Raw genomic sequence first — 21597 nt, 5'->3', positions numbered from 1 at the left:
CCTTCCCGCTCCGAGCCGGGGCAGGCGGGGGAGCCGCGCCGAGGAGGCGCGCGGGGGCGCCCCGGGGACTGCGCCGTGGAGGGTCCGGAAAGGAGCCCCTTTGGGGCGATCTCAGAAGTTGGTCTCTGGGGCCTGGGAGAAGGGAGGGGCGCTGAGCCACCGCAGTCCATCCTGGTGGGTGGAGCTGGCCGGGGCCGCTGCCCTTGACCCCAGCCGCGGCGGCCGGCCAGTGCCCGGGACGCAGGCTCTGGCCCGAGGTACGCCTCCCGCCTCCGCCGCGAACCTGGGGGGCGGGCATGGATCGTTTCCGAACCTCAGTTTCCCTCCTCGTAATCGGGGCAATCAGAGGAGAGCGCCCAAGGGGAATGCGGACCATTGGCTAAATTAGCTAAAAGACAGGGAGCGCCTGGGACGCAGTTGTTTCTTAGGAAAAACAATTCCCTTTCTTCTTAACCAGAAAACTTAGAACTAGGACGGGCCAGGGACCTCCGCCGCCGGCTTCTTCCTCCCCCCCTCCTACTTTTGGCACACGGAGGCGTCTCCCCGGAGTAAGTCTGTTCTTGCCAAAGCCGCCTCTTCTGCCGCCCCAGGCAGCACCCGGCGCCTCCCAGGCGGGGCTGAGCCCCGGCGCGGCCCCGCACACCCGCGTCCGCGATTTGCCCCGCGCGCCGAGCGCGCCCCGAGCAGCTTTTCGCTGCCACCCGTGACGCCGCCAATTAGCGCTGCCCCCGCCAACTCCGCCGACCACCTTAAGACGCGCGGGGGGGCGTGGGCGCAGGGGCCCGCGGCCTGGCAGGTTCATTTACGCTTGTTAGGACGGCCCAGGGGGTTGTCTTTCTCCTGGAGTGGAGTGTTTATTTTTTAATTGATGTGCTGTTTCATTTAGCGCTTGTATGGAACTCACGCTGGGGCTGTAATTACTGTAATCTCGGGAACAAGCATTTCAGTTAGCCAGGAGGGTGGCACATACCTTCTCTCTATTTCCAGCTCTGTCTGGGTCTACGTTTCTGCTCTTTGCCAGGTTTCCTGCGCGCTAGTAGGAGAACAGAAGATCTGGAGGGTGGAGGGACAGAGAAGAAGAATTAAAGGTGCATTTGAGGCCAGTCCCTTTTTTTTGGGAGGGGGGTGGTGGTGGTTTGCGGGTATCTGTTTAAAGACAACTCTTGTCACAAGCAAACAAAAATAACTGGCAAAACATTGGTAGGTTGTTAGAGGTAACGGAATCCCTGGCTTCCTCCTGTTTTGTCTAGCGTGGTGCTGGCACCTCTCTGCGCCCCACATTCTAAGTGGACAGGCCGAATCAGCCCCTCTTCCCTTTGGGGCAAGGTCTGCGTTTTCGCCAAAAAATTCTGGGCATGTCCATCCGTCAGACTATATAGCTATACCTCGCTAGCTTTTTTTTCTCTCCTTCAATTGACCCTCTTTATACTGAAAAATACTTCCTTCCCACTTTTGTTTTGGACAAACTAAACAACTTAGGAATCAGAAATTCAAAGGCTTCAGAAATATTAGCTGACTCAGGAGAAGAAAACGGAATTTACTCAAAAATGCAAAGGCACCGCCTTGACTTGGTCTTTCTATCGATTTCTCCCGGTTCCCCCCCCCCCACACACACACACATCTGTATACCCATTTGTGGCACATTGAATTTAGAAAGTCACTTTTCTCTTGGGTGGGTACCTTGCTTCCGACCGCCATTCTCCAGAACCTTCAGCTACCGGGTAGCAGGTTATCCCAGGAGTTAGAAGTCTGATTTGAGCTGCTGAAGTGAATGCAAATCATCCTTTAACGACCGGCCTGGACACTGCACTGCTCGGGCTGCAGATGGGAGGTGCTAGTTTCCAAAAGCAACACAGATGTTGAAAAGTTTCTGCTGCTTTTCTTAGGCCTGGATATGTGCAATACCGAAGTTTAGAATTACACTCTATAAATTTTCTAGAATTAGGTCCAAACAAACGTTGACATTTTAAAATTGATGTTGAAAATAGTTGATTTTGGCTCTTCCTTGGCATTTAAAATTTTCCTGCTTTTTAATTTTGAGACAAGATGAAAGCTTTGATGATGTGGAGTGTGGAAATATTCGGTAAGTATATTAAGCTTGCAGGGAAAAAAATAAGCAGACAAAAGTTCAGAGCTTTCAAGAATCATACTATTAGGTATTTGGGGCTCTTACTGAATTGTGAGACTAAATCCATTTACATAAACATTATGAAAAATTTACCTTTAATTCAGAAAATAAAAAAAAATAATCATTTACCTTTACTGTTAAATTAAATGGTGGCTTGGCCTTCTTACAGAGCAGCAGAGAGACTTATGAAGCCAAGTAGTGTATAAAAGACAATTATGGACCAGTTAAAAGAATCCTGAATCATTTATTAAGATTGTGGACTAAATAATGATATTCTTCTTTTGTATGTAAAACAGCTGTTTTTTAGGGGAGGGGAAATAGCTTTAATAAGGACATAATTAATTTAGGAAAGTTTGTAGAGGGACTTCTGAAGAGATGTCTTGTTACTAAATAGCCTACAAACATAAACAATTTTAAAGCAAGAATCTACCTCTGAGGAGAGTAATGTTTACAAAACATTGGACATCAAGCTAGATAGGACACTGTCAATATACTATCTCAGGTTTAAGAAACTCTTATTTTTTTAGTGGATTATAGTTAAAAAGCCAACATAAAAAAAGGAGGGCAGCCTATTATGTACCAGTAAAATAATATATTCCAAAGATTAAGTGGACAACTTGTTAGTAACTGATGAATTTCTCAGATGTTATATAAAACACTAGTCATTTCTTCTAAATCATGCACTATCTTATTAGGGAATATTAAATTCCGTCAGATAATATTGGAGTACCTTGGCATTTTCAAATCCATCTTTCAAAGGATTGCGTCTTGAGCCACCACTCCACAGATGGAAGGGAAGTTAGAGATCAATGATCTGCTTCAGTCTCCACTAGAATTAAAATGGGCATCAGAATTCTCATTTTACATGCAGTTGCCATTTTATAAGATGGTAACTGCCCTGGCTGTCATAATTTAACTTTCTAAACGTAAAATATATTTTTAAAATCAGGAATTGATTTTTTTATTCATACTGGGTTATTGGCCAGATGCTGAAATTGTGACAGAGGATGCATTGTGCATTAGTTTGAGAGCTTTCAGGTGTAAGGACACTTAATTACTCTCATATGACAAAAAATCTGCAGTCAGAAGGTCCATGGTTGGTTTATTCTGTGACTCAGCGAGGTCTGGCCTCCCTGCCTGTTGCTTGGTGAGTCCCTCTGCTTCCCCTTTGGTCACTTATGGCCAGTCACAGGCGAATCAGCACATTTCACAGGGCAGCAACCAAGACAGGAAGAATGTTTGGCTTCCCCGCTAGGCTGTTCTCTTAGAAAAGAAATTTTTTTCCTCAGGAAAACCTGGGCTCACTTCCCATTATGTTGTACTGGTCTGAACCTGCCCCTTGGCCACCCTTAGCTGCAAGGGAGGCTGGGAAGGTTAGTAGTCCAGCATCTGGTGAGCTGCTGGGACTGGCAAGGAAGACATCTAGCGAATTTTGTGCAGGGTTATGAATGAAGTATGATCCCTGGATGCAGCTAAAAAACTCATCCCCCAAACCTTGAGATCTACATGGTTCCCTTTGAGCCACACAGTACAGCTCTCGATATAGTTAGTGCAATAAATGTCAACCGTCTACTACTTGTTTTATTTATAATATGTATTAACTGTGTAATGTAACATTTAGTTCCTTTTCATTAAGCTGCCCGCCCCGCCCCCGGCCTACTGAGGAAGCTTCACTAAAAACACTGACATGATTCTGGACTTTTGTTTTTCCTTTGTTTTTCTTCTTGTAAGTCCCATAGTGTGTGACTTTTTTATATTGATAAAATTAGATATAATGGAGGCAAACCTGTATTTAATCCCATCTCTAAAATGTTTATGACTATGAAGCAAACTTTATATTAAATATATATATGAAAAGGGAAGAGTTTACAGCTGGTAGCAATGATTCATTTTGAAGGGTGATCTGAAATAATAAAATTTACATTAACAATATAAATAATGATAGTTAGAACACTAATAGAATAGAAGTGGTGGTGATGCCAATAACATTTTTTTCTTTTTTATGTTTATCTTTGAGCAGATTAGGGTAAACAGACAATTTTTTTTCTTAAAGGTGACAGACCTGATTTTTTTCCCCTGTCTGGCTTTTGCTTGCTCTTAGAAGATAATGTTCTTTGATAGGATTAAACTTATAGTTTACTCAATAATAAGTATAATTTCTAATATGACAATAATTTATAAAGATAAAGTAAGAAAAAATGGCTCATTAATTTGTTGACTTTATTGAAATACCACATCATAAATTTACAATGTGAAATTTTGAAGAAAATTACAAAAACACTTAAACTCCAAATCTGCTTGTAAATTATCCTGTGAACTCTTGTCAGATTTTCTCAAAACACAGTCCAGTAGGACACAGTTTGAAAAATCCTACTCTAGAATATGTTCACAATATGCTGTTAAGTGAAAAGAGCAGGATATAGAACTATATGGTACAAAGGCCCAATTATATTAATAGATATATATGCATAGAATAAAGACTGGGAGTTCATCAAAATTTTACTTATAGCTGTACCTGAGTGAAAGAACCAGAAGTAACTTTATTTTATTTTTTAAAAAATTTAACTGATATTCTTAGAGACAAAAATAATTTTGAAACAACCCTGGCCCTAATACCTATCGTGTATTATTTTTGCTGCCCTTGATGTATTTTTTTATTTTCTCCTTGCATGGATCAATATCCATACCAAAGGGCAGGGACCATGCCTTAGATATCTCTTTTTTCCACACAGATTCTGGCATGGTACCTTGTATGATTGTGTGGTGTCTAAATATGTGTGTTAGCTGATTCATGGATTGACCTACTGCCCTTACCTTTGGTTGCACTCTCTAATTTCAGTGCTACAGAGCTGTCCTTCTGATTGAGATTCCATAGTTTTGAATGGGATGAGGAGGAGGGAAGAGTTTGTTATTGGAGGGCCTGAGAATTGGCATTAGAAGTAGAACTCTAGGTGGTGCCAGATCTGTTCTTGGCACAATGTCCAGTTTTGCCCTGGGCTGATTCGGTCTACTGCCTATGATGTTGGGTAGTCTCCATGGCATTACATATTGACATACCAAACTCTTTCAGCCTTTCCTTTTACTGGGCAGGATTTTATGGACAAAGTAAAATTATTAAAGAAGCCTGTGTGTGTTGGTAGAGAGAAAATGAACTTTGGATCAGTCAATCCTGGGGGAATTCCACCTCTGTTATTTACTGCCCACTTGGCCAGGTAGCTTACAGCCTTTCTGTGCTTAAAAGGTGGAATGACAAATATAATAGTTCATCACAGGTTGTGAGGATTAGGAGAGCTGAAAGCTACAAGGAATCAAAGCACAAGGCTTGAAATGTGATAGATGAACTGAGTTTCATAATGGTTTACTCTTTTTTTTTAATGAACAAACCATTATCAATCATTTCTTATCCATTGTCACAAGAGGAGAAATTCCAGGTATTACAAGACCTTCAAATATTACTTCTCATTGGTGAAACACCAATTACCCAGAAAAGAACAATTTCCAGATGCTTCCATCTTTTTAGTTCTAAGTCAATGGACTTTTTTTTTTTAAGAAAAAGTCTCATTTCTTTCTGAAAGCATTGGCAGTTGATCATTCATTCATTCATTCAGCAAATATACACTGCACACTACCTATATGCCAGGTATTCTCTGGGCTACAAATACAGCCCCAAATGTTATTCTTATCTTAAAGAGTTACAATCAAATAGAAGGATAAGATATATGTCAAAAATCTCCAAGAAGAATGGTAAAGTGCCACACAAACGAAGCAAGCAATTTGCAGTAGGAGCAATTTGGGACACCAAGAGAGGTTCACTTTCCTCTAGCAGGGATGAAAAGGAAAGGCTGATGAAAGAGGTACCCTCTGGTTGAGTATTAAAGGATAAATACTCCATTCTCAGAAAAAGGATTAGCACAAACAGAACTAAGACAGTGGGAAAGTATACACATTCCATGAAGAGCAAACATTTCAAATGGAAACAGTGAATGATGTTTTGGTAGGGGTGAAATGAGTGAAAAGGCTAGAATCTAGACTGAGGGTAGAGAATTTTGAATGCCATGCTAAGAAGTTTGATTTTTATCATATGCGTAATGAAGAATTACCAATAGCTTATGAGCTAAGGACCAACGGAAGCAAATAGTAGTTTGGAAAAATTAATCTGGTAGTGATAAACAAGATGCACTGGAATTGGGTAGTTGAGAGGCAGGACGGCCAGTTAGAAAGTGACTGCAATAATTCCAGTGAAAGAGGAAGGACACAACTCAGATAGAAGTAATAGAAATGGAATTCTCTAAACAATATGACAATTTGGCTTTTTTTTTTTTCAATTCCTATATATATCATGGGAATTTCATGTAATCAACTGCTAAATCAAGTCAAGGGATACAGATCACCTGAACGGCATAAATACCTATAGGAATAAAGTTATTGCATTTACAAATCTGTACACCAAAGGGCTGTCTAAAGCATAATCATGTACCAAATCAATGCATAGGGCTTGTCTTCCAAAAGACACAGTATAGTTACTACCAGCCTTAGAAGAGTCACATTATTTCTATACCAACATTTGACAATACTCTTGGGAAGTGACAATCATGTTTTGAGGACACATTTTCTTCATTTTTTTTCTTTCCACCATCTTTATCAGTGCAGAGATTGTCGTGAAAGCAGGAGCACTGGTCCGTGGGCATTCATTCATCAGCTCCTACTGCTTATTTTTCATCCATGTCATCCCCTCAGTTAATGCAGGAAAGAAAATTGAGACATCAGAATACCAGATTAGGATGTCAAGTAAACGTCAACCCCTAGAGTAGATGAGTAATACTCATCCAGCCTCAGCTGATAGGCCAGGTTCTGTAGACCTCATACCTTTTCCATCAGATTAGGCTTAGTGAGGCTGCCCAGTTCTTTCAACATATTGATGGCATCATGTTCTATTTCAGCCATCCATTTGGGTGGAGAACTTATGATACGACTTTTGAAGGAAGCTGCAAATTCAGCAACACTTGGTCATTTTTCTGGCCAAAGGTCTGGTGAGGAATGGTCAAGTTTTTCAAAGCTTAGCAAAGATGCTTCCAGATCTGTCCCATCTGTGGGAAATGTCTTCTTCCAAACCATGTCCCATAATGGTTTACTCTTAATGCACAGATTGATAGGAGGAAATGTATCTTGGCCACAAAAATGACCACAAGATGAAGTTATTCTGATCTTTTCCATTTTCTTTCAATGGTAGGAAGGTCTCTTTTAGGTCTTATTCATAAGTTCAATAAACATTTATTTAGTATTGACTGTTCTGGTTACTATCGCTGCATAAAGACTACCCCAAAACTCAGTGGCTTAAAACAACCATCTTCTTTTGCTCCTAATTTTGAGGGTCAGGAATTTAGGAAGTGGTGGGCTAAGCAGATTTTGCTTGGACATCTCACACAGTTGCAATCAGATTTCCTACAGACATGTGATGGCTTAACTGGGCTAAACCCCCTAGAGGGCTCCATCACGTGGCTGGCAATTGATGCTGGCTGTCAGCAGGTGTGCCAACATGTGTCCTTCACAGCACGACAAATTCAAGATAGTTGCACATCTTACATGGTGATGTTTCCCCGGAGCAAGTGTCTCAAGAGAACCAGGTAAAAACTGTATGGCTTCCTTCCTCCTCCCTCCCTCCCTTCATTTTTGACTTAGCCCAGATTCACACAGCACCACTTCTGCTGTATTATATTGGTTGAATAGATCAGATTCAAGGGGCACCTCTCAATGGAAGGACCATCAGAAATATCCATGTTTTAAAACTATGCTAGCAATTGTCAGGCCCTGTGTTAAATGTTCACGCTATAAAGATGGATATGATGTTCTCTGTCTCTCTCTCTCTTTTTCATTTAAAAAAGTTCTATTGAATATATCATTCATATATGAACATACATAAACACTAAATATATAGCAAAACTTGTGAACTTAAAAAACAAACATGCGTATCATCGCACAGGGCTCCCATGCATCAACCTACCACCACGTTGCATTGTTGTGAAACATATGTTACAAACTATGAAAAAGCATCATCAAAATATTACTAACTATAGCCAATATCTTACATTTGGTGTATTTCCCCCTAAACCCACCATTATTAACACCCTGTATTAGTATTAATATTTGTTATAGTTCATGAGAGAATGTTCTCATATTTGTTCTGTTAACCACAGTCCATCTTCCGCCACGGAATTCCCTGTGTTATATATTTCCATGCTTTGTTCATTCAAAGTGTACACTTGGTGGTTCTCATTTTCATCAGAGTTGTACTGTCTTCACCTCAGTCAATTTTAGGACATTTTCATTACTCCAGAAAGAACAATCTTATACCCTCTTATACCTCCCTATTGTTGTCCCTTAAAATTGGTATAACATCTTCGTTGCCAGTGCTGAAAAAATATTACAGTATTACTGTTAACTGTCATCCGCAAGTTATATTGTAATTTTCCCATGTATCACCATATTCTTAATACTTTGTAAAAGAACATTCTTACATTTATGCTATTAACCACAATCTTCATTTACCACTGAAATCACTGTTATATAATCCCTATATTATTCTCCATAGCTTCCTTTCAATTTTTTTTAAGATTTATTGTTTTTTTAAAAAATTTATTTCTCTCCCCTTCCCCCCTCACCCCAGTTGTCTGTTCTCTGTGTCTATTTGCCGCTTCTGTTGTTGTCAGTGGCATGGGAATCTGTGTTTCTTTTCGTTGCGTCATCTTGCTGTGTCAGCTCTCCATGTGGGCGGCACCATTCCCGGGCAGGCTGCACTTTCTTTTGTGCTGTGCGGCTGTCCCTACGGGGGCCTTTCAATTGACATTTACATCCACAGACTACCCCTTTCAGCCACAATCACTTATATAAATCAGTAGTGTTGGTTATGCTTACTATGTTTTACCATCAACTCTATTCATTTCCACACTTTTACAATAAACCTTTATTAAAAATTCTGCATACATTAAGTGTCAGCTCCCATTCTCACACCACATTCTATCTCCTAGTAACCTGTACTCTAGAGTTTATCTGAGTTTACTCATTACATTTAGTTCATATTAGTGAGACCACACAATGTTTGTCCTTTTGTGTCTGACTTATTTCACTTAACATGTCCTCAAGATTCGTCTATGTTGTTGTACGCATCCTGATTTCATTTCTTCTTATAGCTGAATATTATTCCATTGTATATATATACACACCACATTTTGTTTATCCATTTATTGGTTGATGGACACTTGGGTTATTTCCATGTTTTAGTAATTGTGAATAATGCTGCTATGAACATTGGTGTTCAAACATTAGTTTGTGTCCTTGCTTTCAGTTCTTATGAATCCATTCCTAGTAACAGTTGCTGTTTCGTATGGCAGTTCTATATTCAGCTTCTTGAGGTGCCGCCAAACTGTCTTCCACGGAGGCTCCACCATTCCACATTGCCATGACTTTGCCTCTTCTACAGGGAACTCACCTGGGTTGGGCACAGATACACTATTACAGGACTGTTTGATTGACATGTTTACAAATACACAGAACAAAATATTAGGGAACAACTAAACGTACCCTAAAGGAGCTGTGAAAGGACTTCACAGAGGTTTTGAGGGATAACCGGGAGTGTGCTAATTTGTGTTGGGGAGTGATTGTTCTAGGCATGTGACAAAGCATTTACACACTCATGGAGATGAAATTGCTGTTACAGTTGCTGTTCATGTAGCAGCAAGAACTTTCCTGGAACAGTGACATTTTTATTTGTATTCAATCAATTGGTATAATTTGTATCGTTGAATAAACTACAGTTGGAATCTACAGGATTCATGGTCTGTTACTACTCTTTCAGCAGTGAGTAACAGGGCACTCAATTAATGAGTTCCAGAGGACGTTTATTAGCTCACATCATAAAGAACCTGGCAGCAGACTGGCAGCAAAGTTGGTTAGTTCTGTGGCTCCAGAATGATCAAGACTCTTTCTGTCTTTGTCCTCTGTCATCTTCATGTTGGCTAGTTTCCCTCATAGTCCCCAAATGGTTATAGATTGAGGCTCACCTCTTCATACACCAATACCCAGAGGCAGAAAGAGGGACATTCTTCAGCTGCTGTCTCCTTTTAAGAGCCAAGAAACCTTTCCTGGAACCGACATCCTCGCGCATCTCCTGCTTTAAATTTGGATGTCCTGCTCCTTTCCCAGCCAGTCCCTGGCAAAAGGCCTCAGAACTATCACGATTGGCTTGAAAATCAAGGTTTACCCCCGAGCTGTGCTAGGCCACATCACTGAGCCTCTGCAAAGCCAGAGGGGATAATTTGAACCAAACCAGGGCTGTGCCAGCCAGGAAGAAGTGTTGCAGAGCAGACTTTGGTAGGTAACTAAGGGTGTCTGCTCTAACCCCAAGGCTCATTCCACGTGAGAATGGATCTCTTTGGGTCTAACTCTTCCTGTGCAAGGTCAGCTGCTAAATAGCCTCATCGTCTTTGAAGCAGATTCATCTGCTCTTTGTGTGTTATTACCAAACTTAAATCTTTTCTTTTCCGCCTTTCACCATAACCTCATGCAGGTGGGATCTGTTAACAAGGTTCCAATTGTTTATTTCACTACGGTAATTGTGCTGTCGGTGTATATTCCTGCTTTAAGAGATCCAGTTACCTCTAGGGCCTCCTGGCATAGCGCGGTTAGAGATGGACGCTGTCTAGGCAGAATGAGCTGGGTGGTGTGTAGTATTCGCTCATGTCACGGCCTCACCACATACTCCCTGTGGGGTATTTACTTCAAGGAACCCTTTTCCAAATGGCTATGAAGCAGAACCATTAAGGATTGCCAGAGATAAAAATGTGTTTCTCACATGTAGGGTTTCCAGAACCTTCAATAACCTGCAGAGAACGTGGAAGCCAGGTGAACTGTGTTTCCCATCTCTGGATATAACCAATTCCTTGCAGCAAATGCCCCTAAACAAACCAGTTTTAGAGAACCAAGAGTCCATGAAAATATTAAGCTTTTCTGTTCTTTATCTTTCCTCTAGCATCTAGTGTTTTCACTCCATTTCACTTTCTGCGCTTTATTCCTACCTTTACATCATTCATAGGTTATCAGGAAAATACTGGTGGCATAATGATTGAGCACTATTTTTGTTACTGATCTTGACACTTGCCCTTTTTTCTGCAGGTGCTGGTTCGGAGGCTCCTTGCTTACTCAATCCCGCTTACAAACATTTTAGTAGGGTGATTGCTGGACTTATGAGGACAGGATTTTCTGCCAGGAGACATCTGCTATCCTGCTTAAGGGGTGCCATATCCCCCTAGCTGCTTTTGACAATTACACGTTTGTTCCCGCTTCCATTTAAGAGTTTCTGCCCCCGTAAGCAACTGCCAGTCATGAAGGAGAATCTTTTCCTCAGGTATGTTGGCTTTAGGATGCTCTGCTTCTTTTGGGTCTACAAAGGAAAGATTCATGCTTTTCCTTGTTTTCCAGTGGGATCCATCTGGTCTCTTGATTATTCCACTTTTGAAAATATAGCTATCTCTATGTCTGCTGTGGCATTGTCTCTTCATTTTGTGATCTCTTTAGTCTTGTCCTCCAGTCTTAAAATAAATAGAACAGAAAGATTCGCTTTATATTTTACCTGTCAAATATCTGAAAGAATTCATTCCCTATTAGAATTCTATTGGAGTTTGGGTGCTTTGTGGTAATAAGATACCAAGGTTTCTGCTGGAAGGTAATCCATTGAAATTATACATCCTGATTTTTTTTTTTTGATTAGAGTAAGAAATGTAAGTATAACTAAACAGAGCAAATTCTAACCTATAATTCATAATTGCAGAATGATGAATGTGAGTCTTGTTCTTAAATCCCCCAAGTGAGCACTAAAAACTTTACTTAGAAAAAGGAGAGTTTAGAATCTATGCTAATAGTTACTATAGGGAATAGTCACTTTGCTTCAGAGTAGGAGTGAGCAGAATAAGGATGGAGAGCAGTTTGATCTATGTGACATTGTTAATGTATTGGAGGATAGTGAGAGGGAGGCAAGATGGGTAAGGTTGGAGAATATTAATAATAATTAGATTTCTGTATCTAGTATTATTAATATTAATAGTGTTACATTATTATTATTAATAATAATATAACAGGCATTTTATGTGCCAGGCTCAGTGCTAGACCCTCCTCATCATTTAGGATGCTTTGGCAAGGAATGACGGGTAACCTAACTCAATCTGGCTCTTGCAAAACGGAAATTTATTATCTCACATAGCAATAAATACAGAACTAGGGTAGATACAGATTTTCAAAAATACTGTCAAGGGTTCAGGTTCTTTCTATTTCTCTGCCCTACCACCCTAGGGTGCTGGCAGTGGTCACCTTAGGGTCACAAGATGGCTGTTGCTGTTCCAGGCTTCACAGCCAGATAACTTCCCTTTGAGGTGCAAAATACAGCCAATGGGGCTAGTTCGTTCTTTTACTCATTCTTAGGAGAAGTACACCGTTCCCAGAAGTCTGGCAGGCTTTGTTGGTCAAACTGGGTCATATCCCCATTCCTAAACCAATCTTTTTTGAAAGGAATGGGGTTACCACATTGGCCTAAAGAAATCAAAATTACTCCATGCCCCTTGGAGTTGGGAGTTATATATCCATTTCTACATCCTCATCCTCATCCTCTCTCCCTCTCCCTCCCTCTGCCCTCCCCAGTCTATTTCTGTCTCTATCCCTATCTCTATCCCTGTGGATAGACACTGTCTCTGTCATTTCTACCTCTGTCATCACTATCTCTGTCTCTATCTTTATAATGTTTAAATCTTATGGCAAATCTGCAAGATGGGTATTAATAGTCATATTTTACAAACAAGGCTCATTCCAGTACCATGTATTGTATCACAGTGTTTTTCAACAGTAGAATTTTTTCTTTGAAACAAAATCCTGACCCAAAGAGCAACATATAAACTGTTAAATTATGTACGTTTAAATTCAAAAATTGACATAGATGATAAAATCAACTTAAAAAAATCAATGAGTGATATAAAGGCAGTGGCCACCAGAGGTGCTGAAGGGAGGGAGAGGAAAGAATGGGTGTAACGTGGGGGCATTTTTGAGATATTGGAATTGTTCTGCATGATATTGCAGCAATGGATACAGGTCATTATATATTTTGTCAAAACCTGTAAAATTGTTTGGAACAAAGTGTAAACTATAACATAAACTATAGTCCACGGTTAGTAGCAATGCTTTGATATGTGTTCATCAATTGTAACAAATGTACCACTCTAATGAAAGATGTTGTTACTGTGGAAAAGCAGGGAGAGGACAGGGTGGGACATATGGGAATCCCATATAGATATATACACACACACACACACACACACACACACTAACATATATATATTTAGGGTAGGCAAGGGAGTAAAGAGTTTATTAAGAAACAAGAGAAAAAGGAAAGTATATGGTTTGAAGCATGGACCTTGGGCATGCTGCAGGGTGAGTTGCTCCCCTATATTTTTGTAACTTATGTAACCTAAAGCGTCTTTAAAAATAAAAAAGGGGACACAAAGAAGCTGCCTAGAGGGATGTAATAGTCACTTTGCAGATTGAAAAGTACTGAGAAGAATTAAAAAAAAAAAACTACAAAGGTGGGAACGTTTTTTTGGCAAATATGGCAGGGGACATTACTGGGGCAAGGCATTGGCGGTGGGGGGATATGTGGGATAGGATGCACTTGGGGCATGCTTCTGTGGAATGTGAAAGTGTCCGTCTTGTCATTGTGTATTATCTCAGTGAATGGAGACCCACACAACAAACAAGAAAATATTAGGCTCCCCAACTGGGGAGTCCTGTTCTGGTCTCAATTAGAGGGGCAAGAATCTTTCGAGACCATGGGCAGTACCAAAGAAAAGAAAACAGACCAATATGTCAAGTCTCAATATTAATGCTTGTACCTATGAAACTTACTCTTCAAAAATTGAAACTTAGTGGTTACCGTAAGCCCCAAGGGAAGGGAAAGGGAAGAAAAGAATAGAGCAAGGGTTCTTAACCTTTTTTGTACCGCGGCTCCCTTTGCCAGTTGGGTGAAAACAAATGATCCCTTCTCAGATGTAATGGCAGATAGTTTTATGACACTCAACATTGGCATGTCTTTAAATTAAATTTTAGGATTATTCAAAATTGTGTTTTACAACTTTCCCATAGTTTCAATACCTGATAACCTACCACAGTTCAACATCTGTTCAAATGGTCATTTTCGGCAAACTGTTAGAAATTCGAGTTTTCCCAAAGCATCATAAAACCGTGTCTGCCATCTTCACCAACCTTTTTGCAGGCAGGTATCCACTGCACTCAGAACATGCTACATCAAAATAGAAATCATACTAAGTCCACACTATACTGTGAATTATTTAATAACTACATCATACCTGCACCGACACGTCTCCACAAGAATAATGCTTGTTTTTTTTAAAATTTTTAATTCAAGCTCATGGATCCCATGAAATCTTTCCATGGACCCCTTGGGGGTCTGTGGACCCCTGGTAAAGAACCCCTGGAATATAGGGAACATAGGGCATTTTTAGGGCATTGGAATTGTTCTTCATGTTCTTGCAATGATGGATACAGGCCATTATAAATTGTGTTAAAACCTATAAAAGTATATGGTGCAAAATGTAAACCATAATGTGAGACTTTGACCATAGTTAGTAGCAATCCTTCAATATTTGTTCATCAATTGCAACAAATGTACCATACTCATGTAAGATGTTATTAATAGGGGAAAATTTGAGAGGGGAAGGGGGTGTTATATGTGGGAATCCCTTATATTTTCTATGTGACTTTCTGTAACATAAATCTTCTTTGAAAATAAAGCAAAAAAGAAAAAAAGACACTGGGGAACATACAGAAGAAATTTTCACTATGTGTAAAAGATAACAGTGATGAAAGACACAATGAAAAATTTTATTTTTATTTTTTGTATTTTGTTTATTATTAATATTATTTTATTTTTTTAAAGATTTGTTTTTTATTTTTTATTACTCTCCCCTTCTCCCCTGTTGTCTGCTCTCTGTGTCCTTTCACTGTGTATGCTTCTGCGTCCACTTGCATTCTTGTCTTGTGGCATCAGGAAACTGTCACTTTTTTTGTTTCATCATCTTGCTGCAACAGCTCTCCATGTGTGCTGTGCCATTCCTGGGCAGGCTGCACTTTTTTCATGTGGGGAGGCTCTCCTTGCAGAGCACAGTCCTTGCATGAGGGGCACCCCTATGTAGGGGACACCACTGTGTGGCATGGTACTTCTTGTGCATGCAGCACTGCACATGGGCCAGATCACTACATGGGACAGGAGGCCCTGGGTACCGAACCCTGGACCTCCTATATGGTAGGCAGATGGTCTATCAGTTGAGCCACAAATGCTTCCCAGTTTTTGAAACTAATTATGTTGTTTTCATAGATTGTTAGGTCAAATGTATATTTACATTATTTGTAATTCAATATAGAATGAAGCTTGTATTTCATGTAGTTTTCTCAACTAACCAGCGTACTGTTTTACAGAAACACTATGTGAAACTTGCTTTATACTTTGTAATTCAAGACAAGTATATTGAAGTGAAAGCAGCATGTATTACACTTTGTTTTTGAACATAGTCTGTTTTCACAGATTGCTGGGTGAAACATGTTTTTACAGTGTTTGTAAGTCAATGTAATTACATAGACATGAATATAGCATGTATTTCACTTAGTTTCAAACTAAGTATGCTGCTTTTGCAGACCACTAGGTAAACCTGTTTTTTAACATTATAAGTCAATACAATATATTGAATAAATAAAGAATGTATTTTCCATAGTTTTAGAGATCAAACCTTATGCAATTTGCACAGGACACGGTGAAATTGTGTTTTAACATTTTTTTTTTTGTAATTCAGTAGGAATATACATAAATGTGAATGAAGCAAGTGTTTCACTTAATTTTTGAAACTATATATTATACTGTTTTCTTAGGCCACTAGGTGAAATTTAACATTGTAAGACAATAGAAGTACATAGAAGTGAATGAAATATGTTTTTCAAAATTTTTATAAAACAAACATTATTTTCACAGCTCATTATGACACTTGTGTTTTAACATTGGTTGTAAGTCGATACAAGTATATAGACGTGAATGAAGCATGTATTTCAATTAGTTTTGGAAACTAATATATTGTTTTGCCAGGTCCCTAGGTGAAACTTGTATTTTAACATTTTTTGTAAGCCAATGCTAATTCATAGAAGTGAATGAAGCATTTATTTCCCTTTTTGGGAAACTAACAATTATGCACTTTTTTTTGGCAGCACCCTACCTGAAAATGCTGTTTTGTTATTTAAATGCAAAATAAGTACATAGAATTGAATGATGCATATATTTCACTTAGTTTATGAAACTATATATTATATTTTCACAGCCCAATGGAAAAACTTTTGTTTAAACATAGCCTTTATGTCAATACCTTTGCATACTAGTGAACAAAGAAAGTATTTCACTCATGTTTTAAAACTAAACAAAAGATCTTTTCACAGTTTAGTAGCTGAAACTTGTGTTTTAGTATTATAGTTCAATACAAGTACTTAGATATGAAAGAAGCACATGTTTCACTTAGTTTCTGAAATTAAAGTTTATACTGTACTCACAGATGACTAAGGGAAATTGAGTTTTAACACTATTTCTAACTCAATACTAGGACTTAGAAGTGAATTAAGCATGTGATTTGTTGGAACTTATAAAAATTTTGAGAATGTAAGTTTCCCATACTTAACCCTGAAAAATATGCACCTTAGTTTCAAAAACTAAGTGAAATACATGCTTCATTTCCTTATATGTACATGTATTGACTTAAAAACACTGTTAAAACACAAGTTTCACATATTGCACTGTGAAAACAGCATTGATTTTACTTTCAAAAACTAAGGAAACACAGGATTAATTCCTTTCAGTGTACCTGTACTGACATACAAACAAAGTTAAACAAAATTTTCACCTAGTGAACTGCAAAAACAATATAATCCTTAATTTTTAATCTAAGGAATATACATGTATCATTCATTTCCATATACTTCTATTGACTTATAAACTGTGTTAAAAGACAAATTTCACCTATTTAGGTGTGAAAACAATGTAATATTTAGTTTCAAAAAGTAAGTGAAATAACTACTTCATTCACAATTATGTGTTGACTCATAATAATAACATACAAATTTCACTTAGAGTTCTTCAATAAGAGCAATTTGTTTGCTTTTTAAAACTAAGTGGAATAAATGCTTCCTTCACATCTATTTACTTGTATTGACTTACAATGTTAAACACATTTCAACTACTGAGCTTAGGAAACAGACTGTAGTTTACTTTAAAAAATGAACAAATTACATGCTTATTATCAATATTGTTTTATTTTTTATTATTTTTATTTATTTCTTTGACTTTGTTTTTTGGGAGGTTTTGGATTACAGAGGGGTCACAACTATGGCAGGGGAGGATCACTGGTGTGGGGTGTCAGTGATGGGGGATGTGTGGAAAAAGAGCACACCTGGGGAATGCCTCTATGGCATGTGAATATATTCAAGTGGTCATGGCATGTTGTCTTGGTGAGTAGAGACCCACACAACATCAGAAAGAATATTGAATTCCCATCCTGGGAAGCCCTGTTACAGTCTCTAATAGAGTGACAAGAATCCCTAGAGTATGTGAGCAGTTCCTAATGAAGGAGGACAACCAATACACCAGGCTCTTGATATTGATGGCTGTACTTATGAACCGTATTCATATAAAATTGAAACTTAGCCTAATATTATATATTGCCTAAGAGTTACCTCCTGAAAGCCTCCTTTTTGCTCAAATGTGGCCTCTCTCTAAGCCAAACTCAGCATATGAATTCACTACTTTCCCCTCAGCATGGGACACGACTCCTGGGAATGAGCCTTTCTGGCACCAAAGGATTAATACCAAGTGCAACCTAGAGGTGCATTTGGAAAAAAGGTCTTGCCTAAGGGAGAAAAATTAAACACAAACGAGTTTTTATAGCTAAGAGATTTCAAATTGAGTCAGGAGGTCATTCCAGAGGTTATACTTATGCATATCTCAGCAGGATCTCATTTACTGCGACAGTAAGCAGTGTCCCAAACAGGGGCTCCTGAGGGCTTTAGAGAAATCTGGACACTGTAAGTAGGGTAGGCAGTCTCAGGAATTCAGCAACCTGCCAGTGGACCTTAATTTGAAATATATGTTCCCCAGTGTAATAGAGTTGGAACTCATTTATAATTTCCCTACACATGGCTCTTCTGCCCCTTTTATTTGAACCTATAATTAACATTATACTCATTAAGTATATGTCCGAGAGACTTAAATCTTTGGTCTGTTCACATGCTCTTTGAGCCCTGAATCTCAGCAGAGTTGCAACACCTACTTTCCACTTCAGTGGACTCACCCAGGACAACTATCAAAAGGATGATGCTGGACAATGCCTGTGTTAGTCAGCCAAAGGGGTGCTGATGCAAAATACCAGAAATTGGTTGGTTTTTATAAAGGGTATTTATTTGGGATAGGAGCTTACAGATACCAGGCCATAAAGTATAAGTTACTTCCCTCACCAAAGTCTGTTTTCACGTGTTGGAGCAAGATGGCTGATGACATCTGCAAGGGTTCAGGCTTCCTGGGTTCCTTTGGGCTCAGCTCCTCTGCTTCCTCCACATGGGCAGCTTAGACTATGAGGCTCTCTAGGTTTGCCTCTTTCCACGAGGTCAGCTGTAAACTATCAGGTGAACGGTTCTGTCTCTCTCCCTGGGGCTCCAGCTTCAGCATCAAACTCCAACATCAAAACTCCAACATTAAAAGCCCCAAACTTTGTCCCTTGCCTTGCCTTTTATGAATCCAGCATAATCTAATATGCCTAGAGGAGAAGATCAGTTTACAAATATAATCCAATATTTCTTTTTGGAATTCATCAATAATATCAAACTGCTACAATGCCCATCCCCAAAAACAGAGTATCCACAACTGCAAGCGAGTTCTGCCCCCATGAACTCTAAGCCACTCTCAATTAGAAATGGAGTGGGCATCACCACCCCCAAATCCTCAAGACTGAGGAATGAACAATTGTAAGGTGGGAGATGTACCTGTGAACTAAAGTAGGCTTGTTATTATTCTAGCAATGGAAGGAACTTGTAACATTGATGTAAAGGCAGTGGTCATCTGAGGTACTGAGGGGAGGGAGAGGGAAGAAGAGGTGTAACATGGGGCATTTTTTGGACACTGGAATTGTTCTGCATGACATTGCAATGATGGATACAGGCCATTATACGTTCTGTCAAAACCTATGACAATGTCTAGTGCAAAGTGTAAACCATAATGTAGACTATATACCATGGTTGGTAGCAGTGCTTCAGTATGTATTAATCAGTTGTAACAAATGTACTATACTAATAAAAGATGTTAATGGGGAAAAGTGTGGGAGGGGGAGGGGGTCGGGTATATGGGAATCACCTATGTATTTTTTTGCAGATCAATTTTATTGACACATGTTAATGGGGCATGGATCCACCAAGGGTGTACAGTCAATGGTGTTTGGTGTCCCACATGCATTCATCATGCTGATCATTTTTTGGAGCATTTTCATTATTACAGTAATAATAATACATGATGTAACATTTATGTAATCTAAAGTGTCTTTAAAAATAAAACATTTCCATTAAAAAAAACCAATGAAGCTATTTTGATGGACATAAAAAATATATTGTGGATGCTATTTGTGTCATCCTGTGCACACCTGAATTCAGAGAAACACTGGGACTGGCTTAACACCTTTTTAAACCAGTGGCTCATAAGAAGTTGGGGTATATGCACAGAAATGACAAAAGAAGGTTTATTCTGAGGCCTTCGCAAATCCCCGATCTCATAGCACAAGTTACCGTGTGGAGGGTTTTCATAGTTAAAGTTGAATGAATGACTTTGGGGGAGTACCTTTTCCCCACTCCTGAGACTTCCTTCCACATGAAGCATCTCCTCTGGTTACACACTCTACCTGAACACTGCCTTCTCTTTTTCTTTGACTGGTGATTTTTGAAGGCAACCTGGGTATGTATTGCCAGCACCTTCCTCTGTGCTGCTTTGTGCTTGTGGGGCAGAGAGGGGACCCCTAACCCTGGCCTGTATCTGAAGGTAGATCTGCTGAGGTTCAGTGTTAGGAAACTTAGCAGTTCATAAGTAAAAGCTGCATTTTCTAGTATCAGTTTTGTTGGTTATAACGATCTTACTTTATCTGCTGCCTTTTACTATTTTTCAATTAATTTGTAATCCAGGGGTAATAAAGTTTCTCTTTTTTTGTACCCCAACCCATAGTATGTTTTTCTCTTCCTTGACCCGTGTAGAGTTGGCCCAAATGCAGTGCTGATGCGCGCAAGGAGTGTCGTGCCATGCAGGGGTGTCCCTGCATAGGGGAGGCCCACGCGCAAGGAGTGCGCCCCAGAAGAAGAGCCACCCAGCGCGAAAGAAAGTGTAGCCTGCCCAGGAATGGTGCTGCACACACGGAGCGCTGACACAACAAGATGACGCAACAAAAAGAAACAGATTCCTGTGCTGCTGACAACAGAAGCAGATGAAAGAAGAACACGCAGCAAATGGACACAGAGAACAGACAACTGGGGTGGGGGGGGGGAAGGGGAGAGAAAAATAAATAAATCTTTTAAAAAAATTACGAAATACTTCAGACATGCAGAAAATAGAGAAAGTACAGAAAATATAAGATACAGAAGCCGTATTTGGAGTGCTCATGTTTTGACCTCTTTGTCTCAGATTACTCTTACTTAAATAAATAAAACTTTACAAATCTGGCTACAATCCTACATCCCATCTCTCTCTGTCTCCCCAGAAGTTAACACTATACTGAAGATGGTGTGAATTGAGCTCTTGAGTGTTTTTGTATACACATAAACACACATACATATGTAAACAATATATAGTATTGTTTTAAAAGGATTTTTACAAATTTCGTAAGTGATATATACATCCTTTTATAAAGATTTATAAGCTCATCATGTTGATTGATATTGATGTAGTTAAATATTCTAAATGGCTCTTAATCTTCCATTGTATGAATAAGTATCAATTTATTATCTATTTCACTACCCATGAACAGTTTAGTGGGTCCCACATTTTCGCTAGTACACTTTGTGGTACAGTAAATATCTTTGTATATATTCAAGAGTTTCTCTAAAGATATATGCAGAAATGGGATTTCTGATTTGCAGAGTATGCTTACCTTCAAATTTACCAAGTATTATCAAATCGCTCTTAAAAAATTCTTGAGGGAAGCAGATTTGGCTCAGGGGATAGAGCATCCACCTCCCACATGGGAGGTCCAAGGTTCAAACCCAGGGCATCCTGACCCGTATGATGAGCTGGCCCACATGCAGTGCTGATGTGTGGCAGGAGTGCTGTGCCAAACAGGGGTGTCCCCCACGTAGTG

General features: G+C 39.4%; 1 long non-coding RNA gene across 1 annotated transcript; it reads left to right on the top strand.

Annotated features, from left to right (window-relative positions):
- The first annotated feature begins 209 nt into the window (after nucleotides 1–209).
- LOC111759891 (uncharacterized) lies at nucleotides 210–21058 on the top strand. The gene is made up of 3 exons (XR_002793739.2): nucleotides 210–257; nucleotides 11297–11528; nucleotides 20501–21058. It is a non-coding gene; the product is annotated as an uncharacterized lncRNA (long non-coding RNA).
- The last annotated feature ends 539 nt before the right edge of the window (nucleotides 21059–21597 follow it).

Source organism: Dasypus novemcinctus, chromosome 5, assembly GCF_030445035.2.
Source record: "Dasypus novemcinctus isolate mDasNov1 chromosome 5, mDasNov1.1.hap2, whole genome shotgun sequence".
Lineage (NCBI taxonomy): Eukaryota > Metazoa > Chordata > Mammalia > Cingulata > Dasypodidae > Dasypus > Dasypus novemcinctus.
The sequence above is the reverse complement of the archived record's forward strand: the minus strand, read 5'-3'. Positions and strand labels throughout refer to the sequence as shown.